The following is a 12,977-nucleotide window of genomic DNA, read 5'->3' on the forward strand; positions in this document are numbered from 1 at the left end:
AAACATGTTTTCCCAAATCCCAGCACTTCCCGCCGCAGCACTTGGCTCTGGCTCCCCCCGCATCTCACCACACGGCTCAGCAGCGGCCCGGCGCTGGCTCCCTCTCTCCCAGGGAGCCCGGTGCCTGTTCCATCCCCTTCCCTCACACAGTTTCTGCCGCAGGAGCCGCGGGAGGAGCTCCCCGTGCCCCCCGGGCCGGTCCCGGTGCTCTCGGTGCTGCCCTGGGCACCCGGCAGAGCTGAGCCAGCCTTTACCGGATCCTGCTGCAAACCCTCACGGGCAGGACTCTGACAACTTCAGCTGGGCTTGGAAAAAGCAAGTTTGGCATTGGGGGTGCATCAGCTCTGCCCCCTCAGGCTGGTGGGTACCGGGCTGGGTATGGACAGGTTTGGATAGGATTTTGGGCAGGAATTGTTCCTGGCAGGGTGGGCAGAGCTGGCACACAGTGCCCAGAGCAGCCCCTGGATCCCTGGCAGTGCCCAAGGCCAGGCTGGACAGGGCTTGGAGCACCTGGGACAGTGGAAGGCGTCCCTGCCATGGCAGGGGTGGAATGAGGTCCGTGAAGTCCTTCCCAACCCAAACCATTCCAGGATTTTCTTGCAATTCCTAAACCTGAGCGTTAAAAGCCAGCATCCCACCACAGCAGAACAGTGTGGATGGCAAAATTAACCTTAATAAGGAATAATTTGCTCTCTGGGGGAAAAAATGCCAAATGGAAGCGTGTGGTACTTCCAGACTGTGTGAGATCAGAGTTGTGAGGGATCAGAGCTGTGCCGGGTCAGAGCCGTGCGGGGTCAGAGCTGTGCGGGGTCAGAGATCTGTAGGGTCAGAGCCGTGCGGGGTCAGAGATCTGTAGGGTCAGAGCCGTGCGGGGTCAGAGCCGTGCGGGGTCAGAGCTGTGCGGGGTCAGAGATCTGTAGGGTCAGAGCCGTGCGGGGTCAGAGATCTGTAGGGTCAGAGCCGTGCCGGGTCAGAGATCTGTAGGGTCAGAGCTGTGTGGGATCAGAGCTCTCTAGGGTCAGAGCCGTGCGGGGTCGGAGCCCAGCAGTGTCAGCAGTGCCACAGCCAATATTTGAGCCCATATTGCAGGTGACATCCAGTGGCTGCGGGAAGCAGTGCAGCGCCACCGCACCGCACCGGTACCGCACGCAGCGGGGGCTGCCCCTTCCCTGAAGTGTTCGAGGCAGCCTTGGGCGGGTTTTGGAGCGCCTGGCCCGGTGGAAGGTTTGGGTCCTGCTCGTGTCAGCGGGCAGGATCGGGACGCTGCCGATGCGAGCAGCCGAGCGCAGAGCCGCGCTGCAGTTTCGGGAAGCTCAGGGCGCTGCCAGCCCTGGCACATCGGGCCGGTGCTCACAGTTGCTGCTGTCCGTGGAGCTGCGGACACACCAGGGCCCTCCGTACCCTCAGGGGTCCCGTCCGGCTGGGCGATGTGTTCAGAGGTATTTGCAATTTCCTCCCACCTCAGGGGGATTCCCACCGGGCCTCCCCCCTCCTCTGAGTCTTTAATAACAGAGCTGGGGGACAGGCAGCACCAATAAAGCTGCTGATGGGACCAGCAGGACAGAGGTTCACAACCCCTCGTGAGTCCCACAGAGCCAGGACAGGATGGGACAGTCCCAGCCCCGCAGATCTGGGAGCTGATGGGGCCTCACAGCCCCAGCTCAGCCCCCGGCCCCATCGCTGCCCTGCTCTGGGGACAGCAGCCCTAGTGCCTCACAGCCCCAGCTCAGCCCCCAGCCCCATCGCTGCCCTGCTCTGGGGACAGCAGCCCTAGTGCCTCACAGCCCCAGCTCAGCCCCCAGCCCCATCGCTGCCCTGCTCTGGGGACAGCAGCCCCAGCGCCACCACGGGAACGAGGAGCCCGTGCCAAGCGCCCATTTCGGGAGCAAGCCTTGTTTACTCTGGACTGGATGTTCACATCCCGGGAGCCGCTCAGCTGCACAATCACCAAAACCAACACGGGACCCGGGGCTCTGAGGGGTTTTGTGCTTGCCCAGTGGCCGCTCCGGGACATCAAAGCCTTGGCTCTGGCCGCAGCCAGCCCCGCAGGCCCTGTCTGGCTGCCGGGTTCCCACCGTGCTGGGGAGGGACTCAGCCGTGCTGGGCAGGTGGGAGCGCCCTGAGAGCCACCAGCAATGCTGCAGGGCTGGGCTAGCTGCTCCCTGGAGCACCAGGGTTTCTCAGAACTGCCTGAGACTCATCCCAGCTGTGAGGAGAAGGGCTGTGGCCATGCCCTGACTCAAGCAGGGGTCTTTGGGCAGGGGAGGTTTGGGCAGGGGGTGGTTGTTAGCCATGGAGCCCTTGCACTCCTGCTCTTACAGCTCTTACAGCCCTTTGCTGCTGCCCTGGTTTGCTGCACTCCTCTCTGTCCCACTATCCAGAACAGAGGGGACACGATTGTCATCATCCCCCCCTCTCTCCTGCCCTCTGGGGCAGTTCTGGTGGGCCAGACCCCAGGCCAAGGGGCAAAGGACAGTGTCCCAGCCCTCGGGGACACAGGGAGCACAGTGACTGCAGCTGCCTCCCTGCACCCTGCCAGGGGAACTGGCCCTGTCACCATCTTCTGTCCTTTGAGCAGCAAATTAACCTGGACAAAGCCAGAAGCAATTGTGGCCACAGCCACTCAGAGCCCACGGCCAATGTAGGCCTTGATGTCCCACAGGAGTTCCCATAGCTCCAACAGGAACGATAGAGATGGTTTAGTTTGGGAACAATATGCTATTCCCACCTGAAATGTCATCCTGTGCTCATTCTGTGCTTGGGAAAGGGCAGCAAAGCCCTGGGAAGCAGGGAGTGAGGAGGAGAGGTGCTGGGAGAAGGACAGGGAGGATGCAGGGCACCTGAATGAGCACAAGGCACTGGGATGGGCAGTGCTGTGTCACCTCCACCCTTGTCATCGCTGCTGCCAAACCCCACGAGCACCCAGGAGCCCAGGGCAGCAAGTCCCTGGTGTCAGGGCAGTGGGGCCAGGACAACCTGCCCGGCACCACCCCGAGCTCCGGGGGTTCCTGTGCCGCTGACTCACACCAGGAGAATCTGTGGCCCAGCCCAGGTCCCCTCACACCTGGCTCAGGACCGTTCCCCAACAGCCCAGTGCCACAACAAGCTCACACATGCCCAGGCTGGGAGTGGAGATCCAGATTGCTCTGCTCCAGCCTCGGCTGCACTGGAGCTGAAAGCAGGAGGGCTGGGGCACTCCAGAGTGGAGGAGCTGGTGGCCAGAACTGGTCATGGAGCCCAGGCAGCCTTGGCTCCACTGCGGGGCGAGGATTGCCCATGACTGACCAGGACAGACCAGGCTCGGCTGCTCTCTCGAGCACTCGATGGAAGGAACCGCTCAGGAGAGACGTGAAGGACAGCGTGGGCACAAGGTGACACAGGGGAGCTGCCCTGGGGCACAGCACGGGGCACCACGGCTGGAACGGGCGCCCAGCACCTCTCTGAGCAGCTGGAGCCGTGGTGCCAGACCCTTCCCCTGCCACCTGTGACGGGTTTCTCCTGCCTTTCGGGAGTGGGGCACCCCCAGCCCCACGGCTGGGGACCGTGGGCGCCTTTCTGCAGCGTCAGACGAATCCGCCCGGCTGCACCCCCGCGATTTATTCAGCTTAATCCGGCGGCGGGCAGGTCCCACCCGCGCCCCGCCGGCCGGGTGCCGGCTCAGCCCCGCGGCCCGGGGGGACGGTCCCTCCCCGCAGGGAGGGGACTGAGTTATGAAAGTTGTCAATGGGGAGTGTCCGGGGGGCTGGAGCAGACGGAGCCCAGGGGCGCGGGGCACTCGCTGCGGGCAGGCTGCGCTGCGCACCCCGAGATCCCCGCGAGCAGAGGTACCCGGCGACTCCCGAGCTCTTCCCTCGGTGATTCCCGAGCTTTTCCGTCGGTGATTCCCGAGCTCTCCCCTCGATGATTCCCGAGCTCTCCCCTCGGAGATTCCCGAGCTCTCTCCTCGGTGATTCCCGAGCTCTCTCCTCGGAGATTCCCGAGCTCTCCCCTCGGAGATTCCCGAGCTCTCCCCTCGGTGATTCCCGAGCTCTCCCCTCGGTGATTCCCGAGCTCTTCCCTCGGTGATTCCCGAGCTCTCTCCTCGGTGATTCCCGAGCTCTCCCCTCGATGATTCCCGAGCTCTCCCCTCGGAGATTCCCGAGCTCTCTCCTCGGTGATTCCCGAGCTCTCTCCTCGGAGATTCCCGAGCTCTCCCCTCGGTGATTCCCGAGCTCTCCCCTCGATGATTCCCGAGCTCTCCCCTCGGTGATTCCCGAGCTCTCCCCTCGGTGATTCCCGAGCTCTCCCCTCGGCGATTCCCGAGCTCTCCCTTCGGTGATTCCGAGCTCTCCCCTCGGTGATTCCCGAGCTCTCCCCTCGGGCCCGCACCGCCTTCCTGCGGGTCATACCCCGCGATTCCCGGGGAGCGTCTCCTGAGGCCACTCTCGTGCCCTTATCACTTTTCCAGCCCAGCTTCTTCACTCTAACTGTTGGACGGAGAACTGATAAGGGTATGCGGGTGACACGAGCGGCCGTCCTGACACGCTGGCCCCCGTGGCCCCCGGGCTGTCCCGGCTCCGGCATCCGTGCCTGTGCAGCTCCAGATGTTGGCTCAGGAAAAGCGACTGCAAAGCAAATGCAGGGGATACAGAAGTGTCTTTTTCACTAAAACCCGGCATGTCCCGTCGCGCCGGGATTTTCCCTTTCAGCACCTGCAGCAGGTCTCCAGCAGGAAAATGCGTCTTTTTGGAAAAGGTCTTGAAATGCTTTTTAATGCGTCATTGTTTGCTTGTGTTTCAGTGAATTTAGCTTGGAATTCCTTGGGATCAACGTGAAGAATAATTATAAAAGTAAGAAACGAGTGTAAAACTCCTGCGCTTTCCTATCTTTGGAATTGTTCTCATTTAAAACAATTTATTCCCAATATTTCCTGGTTTCCTAGGTAAGTTCCTTCCAGCCATCTCCAGCCACAGCAGATGAAGGAAACGATGAACGCTGCAGAGGGTCAAGGGCACGAACCCCAGGATGAGGTAAGGGGGTGTCTGCTGGGCAGAGCCCTGTGCTCCCATCCAGCCTGGGGTGCTGCAGCCCCGTCCCCCCGAGCCTGGGCTCGCCAGGGTCCCACAGGGGCTGCCCTTCATGACAAACCCAGGAGCCCCTTCACATGCCCGTCCTCTTTTCCCAGTTTTCCCGCTATTCCCATCAGTCAGAAGTGTTTTGCAGAGTGTGTGCCAGCACGCTGGCGATCTGGGGTGCTTGATCGTGGGTGCGTGGCTGGGCAGAGAGGGAAGAGCCAGCACCAGCACAGGGAGGAGGTTTTTCCGTAGGGATACAGCCTGGCCTGGCCCAAACCCATCGGCTGCACTGCCCACACCCCGGGGCTGCCCTGGCCCCACAGGAGCCCCAGAGCCGGCGACCACTGCAGCCCCACGGGGCTCCCCAAAACATTGGCACCCCACAGAACTGCCCTGCAGCTCCCTGCACACCCTGCTCTGTGGTAAAGGCTGGAGGGGGATCCCCGAGCCCCACAGGGGGGCTGCCCCAGATCCCCCAAATTTCCTGTGCAGGAATCAGGGCAGAGGGAGCAGCTCCATGTCAGGCACTGCATGCACAGGCCGGCCTGGCGCCCCTAAACCGCCCCCTAAATACGCACCCCCCAAAGCCAGACCCTCCTGCTCCTGAGCTGGGCCCCATCCTGACCCCAGGCCAGAGCCCAGACAGACTCACAGCCCCGGTTTGGGAGTCTGGGCCCCCCGGGCTCATCTGGTGGTCACACTGCCATGTGCCAGGCGCGGGTCCCTTTGGGGACAGCCGGACCGTGCCCTGGGGCTGCCCCCGACTGCAGCCCCGGCCGGGGATCCCGGGCTGTGCCGCAGCCAGACCCTGCCATGAAACCCGAGCACGAACCCTCTGGGAGCAGGGAGGGAAGGGTCGGGATTTGGGACAGGCTCTGTCACTCCCCGCCGATGGCATTTTGTCGCTCCGGACCCAGGACCGGGGGGCAGGAGGTGACCCCGGCACAGCACAGCCCTGGGCAGACACCGCAGTGGGTTCGGGGCACTCGGGGGTGCCAGGACTGCTCTGCACAGCCCCCCCAGCCCCTCCGGCTGCTCCCGCCGCCCAGGGAGGTGGGGAGGCGGCGGTGGAGCCGCAGGATGAGGTGAGGGAAGGGGAAGGTCATCCCCGCCATCCCGCCGTGAGATAATCAAGGGACAAAACTGGGGCGGCCACGGCACCCCTGGGCACTGGGGGTCTGCTCTGGGGAGCACCCCGAGCTTCAGGCAGCCCCAGACTGGCCGGGGTGAGCCCCTGAAGCTCCCGGGAGCCCTGGAATGGATGGGGTGAGCGCCTGGAGCCTCCAGGAGCCCCAGATGGGAGTGCCTGCGTTCCGACAGCCGCTTCTGCATGAGGGGTTCATCGGGGGGCCGGGACCTCATGTGATCCCTCTGCAAACAGCCGCCGGCGGCTTGTCAGTGTGTATTTGGCTTTTCCCCGTGGCAGGTGGGGTGATCAGCCATGAAAAGACGGCTTAGCGCCGCCGGAAAACTCCTGAGGCAGCCGAATTCCCCGGGAGCGGGGCAGGGGGGGCGGTGGCTGAGCCAGCACCGGCGCTGCTGCCGCCCCTCGCCCCGAGCACGTAGCCCTGGTATTAAAGTCCCGAATAGGAAATTCCACTTCTTCAGAAAAAAACACACAAGCCGGATATTTCATAAGTGTCCCAGCGGACATGAAAGCCGCACCAGGAAATTTCACTCAGCAGAGATATTAAAGTCGACGCAGCCCTTGGGGCAGCCGGGGCCAAGCACCCCGAGCCCGGCACAGGGCGAGGGACGGCGGCGGGGACACGCGTGTGCTGCACCGTCCCCGTGACCCTGTCCCTGTCCCTGTCCCTGTCCCTGTCCCTGTCCCTGCCAGCCCTGCCCCAGCCCCCGGCACCGCTGCAGCGGCTGGGGCACAAGTGCTCAGGGGATGGGACATGGGACACAAAGGGGCAGCAGCCGAGCCCCCAGCAGGGCACAGGCAGGCCGGGATGTCCCCACCGGGGCAGGGGGGCAGTGCCATCCCGGGGAAGGGCAGTGCCAGCCCGGGGAAGGGCGGTGGCACCGGCCCGGGCACAGCGCAGCATCGCTGGCTGCCGGGGAGCGCCGCCCCCGCAGGCACCGAGCGCAGCTAATTGCAGGTTATTGCTCTGCTCTGTCATCAAATACGGATCCCTTCTCTTCCGACAACACTCCGAGGAGTGCAAACTCGGATCTTCTCCTGCCTCCGCTGCTCACCTGCCAGCAGGCACGGCAGCGGCGCGGGGTGTGTGTGCCACCGAGGGTGCGGTGAGGGTTGGGTTGGGAGGGACCTGAAAGCTCATCTCATTCCAGGCCCCTCATCTCATTGCAGCCCCCTCATCTCATTCCAACCCCTCATCTCATTCCAGCCCCCTTATCTCATTCCAGGCCCCTCATCTCATTCCAGCCCCCTTATCTCATTCCAGGCCCCTCATCTCATTCCAGGCCCCTTATCTCATTCCAGGCCCCTCATCTCATTCCAGGCCCCTCATCTCATTGCAGCCCCCTCATCTCATTCCAGCCCCCTGCCATGGCAGGGACACCTTCCATCACCCCAGGCTGCTCTAATCCCTGTCCAGCCTGGCCTTGGGCACTGCCAGGGATCCAGGGACAGCCACAGCTGCTCTGGGCACCCTGTGCCAGCCCTGCCCACCCTGCCAGGAACAATTCCTGCCCAAGATCCCATCTAATTCTGGGAAAGCCATTCCCTGTGTCTGTCCCTCCATCCCCTGTCCCCAGTCCCCCTCCAGCTCTCCTGGAGCCCCTTCGAGCCGTGGAAGGAGCTCTGAGCTCTCCCCAGAGCTTTCTGTTCTCCAGGCTGAAGACATCTCATCCCTCAGCTTAGGCTGAGTTAGGATCCCCCTGCCCAGACCCCAGCCTTCATCCCCAGCTCAGTCTGGAGCCCGACACCTCTGCCACGCCAGGCACCAGGCACTGACATTTTCCTGTGGCTGTTCCCAGTGGGGATTCATCAGAATTAGGAGTTTAACACAACCCAAAGAGCATTGTGATGGCTTCTCGAGAGAAAACAAGCTTCTAAAATTAAAAAAGCAAAATGAGAGAATGGAATATTTTTGCATTTATTTTCTTGCCATGAATATTTATAAAACTTAATTTAATAATATTAAGAAAGCACAGGGCAGTGCTGGGTAAGAGCTGAGGTCTGCATCCCCATCCCTTGGCAGGGCACACTTTGCACCTCAGTACCCGTGCCCTGCCAGCATCAGAGCTGCAGCATTAACTCCAGGAGCTCAGAGCAGGGAATCACCCATCCAAAAAACCAGAAAACCCCCAGAAAGATCCCCAAAACCACAAGGAATTTATTGCCCATTGCCACAGTGCCCAGCGAGTCCAAACATTTTTTTCCTCCCTGCCCCATCACATCACACTCTCATCTTATTTTGTAAATAATCACACAAATTGCATTGTCACTCCATCCCTTCTATGCCTGCCCATGAATTTGTGGCTGCCCCATCCCTGGCAGTGCCCCAGGCCAGGCTGGAGGGGCTTGGAGCAGCCTGGGACAGTGGGAGGTGTCCCTGCCATGGCAGGGGCTTGGAATGAGATGAGCTTTAAGGTCCCTTCCCGTCCAAACTGCTCTGGGATTCAGTGATTCACCCATTACCGCTCAAGTGGCCTCATCCTCAGCCACCCACAGATGTTTGTTCCCTCCTGCCAGGACCTGGTGGTTTCCACCCTGGCACCAAGGGCATTTCAGCCCTCGGGTGTCAGGGGCTCTCTGCAGCCCCTCTGCAGCACACCCAGGGGAAAAGCCCACCCTGGAGGGGCAAGAACGTGCAGATTACAAAGGCGAAATCACGGAGGAGTGCAGGGACAGAGATGTGTTGTCAAGGCAACAGCAACTGCAGGACTGGGAGAGGGAAGCGGCGGGAACGGGGGTACCCGGGGGTCTGGTGATGGACACAGGGGCACCAGAATCCAAGGGTGAGGATGGGGACAGAAACAGCATCCCCTGCCCCTCTGGCCACCAGAACAGCTGCCAGCCCTGCTCCCGGTGAGGGAGGATGGTTCAGGGCCCCACAGCATCCCCACAGCACCCCAGAGCATCCCCACAGCATCCCCAGTGCTCAGGGTCCCAGGGATGGAAGCTGCTGCTCTCCAAGGCCCAGCAATCGAGCAAATGCCACCAAAGGAGAGCAGCTCAGTGACACAGAGCACCCACTCTCAGACCTTTCCATTTTTAGTCTGAGCCAAACCAGCTCCCCACACGGTGGAGCAGAGTCTGGAGAGGTCCCTATCCCACCCATCTCCAAACCCTACCACCTACAGCAAAGGTTAAAACTTTGTTAAAGCCTCAGACGGGCATGGAAGTGCCCAGCTCAGAGAGGGGACTGCAGGCACAGCCACCTGTGAGGTCCATGGTGGCCTCAGAGCTACAGAGCTGCTGATCTGAGCCAGGTCCAGCTGATCTGAGCCAGGTCCAGCCTTGGATTCAAGTTCATCATGATGGCAGTGACAGTGCAGGTGTGATGGGGCACAGGGACCCCTCCCCTCGTGTGCCCTACAGACCCTGCTGTGCAAACAGGGAGCCAGGGCAGGGACAGGGCACAGACAGGGGGTCAGTGCAGCAGTCAGGGGCTCTGTGCTGCTGTGCTCACCGTCTGAACCCCACACCCAGAGCCCCCCAGCCTGAGCCCCCCAGCCTGTTCCCTCCTCCCTCGCGTGTCGAAGGTCCCAGAGCAGCCCTGGCAAGGCAGCAGCTCTTGGCAGCACGGCCAGCCCTGCCTCCTTGGAGCCCCTGCTCCCTGCTGAGCCCCTGCTCCCCACGCACCCATCCCTGCAGCAATCCCTGCCAGGCCCTGACAGCTCCCTAAAGCTGCTGCACTATTTTTACCCCACGGTTGCTATAGAGACATCGGAGCCGCTCCCCGAGATGATGCAGCTGCTTTTGGGTGATGCAGTCTCTTCCAGAAGCACTGCATCAGCCACTGCATCACCCATTGTATCACCACTGTTATCACCTGCTGCATCATCACCCACTGCATCACCTGCTGCATCACCCACTGCATCACCATCCTCTGCTGTCACCATCCACTGCATCACCTGCTGCATCATCACCTGCTGCATCAGACACTGCATCACCCAGTTCAGGTCCCCTTGGACACCACTTTGGTCCCAGAGATGTGTGCCAGCCCCCGTGCCCGCAGGGTCACACAGACTCCTCCATCCCTCACTGCCTGTGTCCTGGGGTGAGCTGCTGCTGCCCCAGCCTGGCCAAGGTGCTGCTGTGCTGGGCAGCTCTCACCATGGCCAGTTCAACTGCCAGGCCAAAGGCAGGGACCAGAGGGGGTGAGGAGCAGCAGGATGTGGCACTGCATAGGTGCAGGAGGCACTGACATGATGGATAAGGACACTGACACAGCGGGTTGATCTCTGGCACACCCGTTTTTCCAGCAGGAGAAAACAGGGTCCCAATTAAAACAGGTACAAACCTGACCCAGGCTCCAGCTCTGCTCGGATCTGAGGGGAAAACGAGGAGCTGTGGGCATGGCTGGACCCTCTCCTGCACAAAACCCCAGTAGGGCTGGGGCTGGGACCCCCTGTGCCCAGGGCAGACCCACAGTGTCCCACAGGTCCAGGCTCCTGACTGTGCCCCAGGGAACAGCAGCAGCAGAGCCAGAATGCAGAGCTCCCCCAGAACGCAGAGCTCCTCCAGAATGCAGAACTCCCCCAGAATGCAGAGATCCCCCAGATCGTTGAGCTCCCTCCAGAACGCTGAGCTCCCCAGAACTCTGAGCTCCCCCAGAACGCTGAGCTCCCCCCAGAACTCTGAGCTCCCCCCAGAACTCTGAGTTCCCCAGAACAATGAGCTCTCCAGAACACTGAGCCCCCCAGAATTCTGAGCTCCCCAGAACAATGAGCCCCTCAGAATGCTGAGCTCCCAAGAACTCTGAGCCCCCCAGAACTCTGAGCTATCCCAGAACACTGAGCCCTCCAGAACTCTGAGCCCCCCAGAACTCTGAGCCCCCCCAGAACTCTGAGCTCTCCAGAACTCTGAGCTCCCAAGAATGCTGAGCCCCCCAGAGCGCTGAACTCCCCCCAGAACACTGAGCTCCCCCAGAACTCTGAGCCCCCCAGAAGACTGAGCTCCCCAGAACCCTGAGACCCCAGAACACTGAACTCCCCCCCAGAACACTGAACTCCCCCCCAGAACGCTGAGCCCCCCAGAACTCTGAGCTCCCCAGAACACTGAGCTCTCCAGAACGCTGAGGCCCCCAGAACGCTGAGCTCCCCCCAGAACTCTGAGCTCTCCAGAACTCTGAGCTCCCCCCAGATCGATGAGCCCCCCAGAACTCTGAGCTCCCAAGAATGCTGAACCCCCCAGATCACTGAGCTCCCCCAGAACTCTGAGCCCCCCAGAACGCTGAGACCCCCAGAACACTGAACTCCCCCCAGATCGCTGAGACCCCCAGAACACTGAGCTCCCCAGAACACTGAACTCCCCCCAGAACTCTGAGCCCCCCAGAACTCTGAGCTCCCCAGAACTCTGAGCTCCCCCATGCCTGCGCTCAGCCCAGGGAGGGAGCGTGGCTACAAAGGGTGGAGCGGCGGCCGTGCAGGGATGAGCTGGCAGGAATAACTCACACAGCCCTCGGCAAAGCACCCAAAATAGAACCTGCCGGTCCCGGGTGCCTCCGGGGAGATGGGGCTGCGCTGGCACCCCCCGTGCCTGAGCCAGGAGCCCAAAGGTGCAGGAGATGGGACTTTGGGACAAGACCCTTCCCCAGCTGACAGACCCAGCTCTGCTCAGCCAGGGCAGGGGAGAACACGGAGCCAAGAGCCCCTCGCCACCCTGACCCTGCTCCCACAGCCCCAGCCCCTCAGGGCATCACTGCAGTGCCTGTGAGCCAGAGCTGCACCCCAGAGACCAGACAGCCCTGTCACAGTCCCGGAGAGCAGCTCGCCCTTCTCCAGGCTGGGCCAGACTCTAACCACAACCTCAGCAGGTTCTGATAAAGGGGAGACAGCTCATCCTGCTCATCCAGGCGCTGGGATGGCCCCACAAAGCATCCAGCACCTTCTCTGCTCTCTTCAGTGACACTTCTGTCACCTCTGCCCCTCTCTGTCCTGCCAGGAGAAAGGACCCCCTGCCCAGGTGAGGGTTTGGGGTACCAGCCATGCCACAGGGGATTGGTATCACCAGCAGCACTTCCAGCCACTGCCCACCCCTGCACACCCTGCTCCACGTGGCACAGCCCCCTGTGTGGCACCCAGCCACCTCAAAGCCAGCCCATCCCACTTTTGTCCCAAACTGACCATGTCTGGAGCCCATCCCGCTGCCGCCCAGACTGCACAGGCACCGCTGAGATCAAACCACGGCTCAGAGCCCGGCACGGAGCTGCAGCTTCTCCAGCAGCCATCCCTGCGGCCCCGTTGCCATGGCATCTCAGGGATGGCAGAGACACTGGTGAGGAAGACAAGGAGGATGAAGAGAGGTGGACCATTGGCTCTGCAAAGCCAGGGCACGGCTGGGGCAGCTGCGAGGCCTCTGGCAGCAGGCAGGGGCCATTCCTGCTCCCCTCCACTGGGGTTCCAGCTCCCAGCACTGCCATAACGGAGCTGGCATGGCCATGCTCCCCTCCCTGCTGGGGCATCTCCCACCCCATGGACACCTGGCAGCTGCTGAGTCTCGGCTGGAGCAGGAAATCTTCAAGGATGGGTCATTCCTGCTTTCCAGCCTGGGGTCCAGCACGGGTGACAGGAGCTGCCAGAGGAGGAAGTGGCACTTCTCCTGACTTCCAACATTCTCCTCATCATCAGGGACCCAGGAACTCTCCTCTTTCCTCACAACCACCTCCCATCCCTGACCATGCTGGGGTGCCCTGGGAGCAGAGCAGCCCCTCTCAGTGGGGGGATGTGGTGATTTCCCCATTGTTGGGCAGCCTGGGGTCCTCCTGCCACCACAGCTCGTCTCTT

This window comes from Catharus ustulatus, chromosome 12, assembly GCF_009819885.2.
Source record: "Catharus ustulatus isolate bCatUst1 chromosome 12, bCatUst1.pri.v2, whole genome shotgun sequence".
Lineage (NCBI taxonomy): Eukaryota > Metazoa > Chordata > Aves > Passeriformes > Turdidae > Catharus > Catharus ustulatus.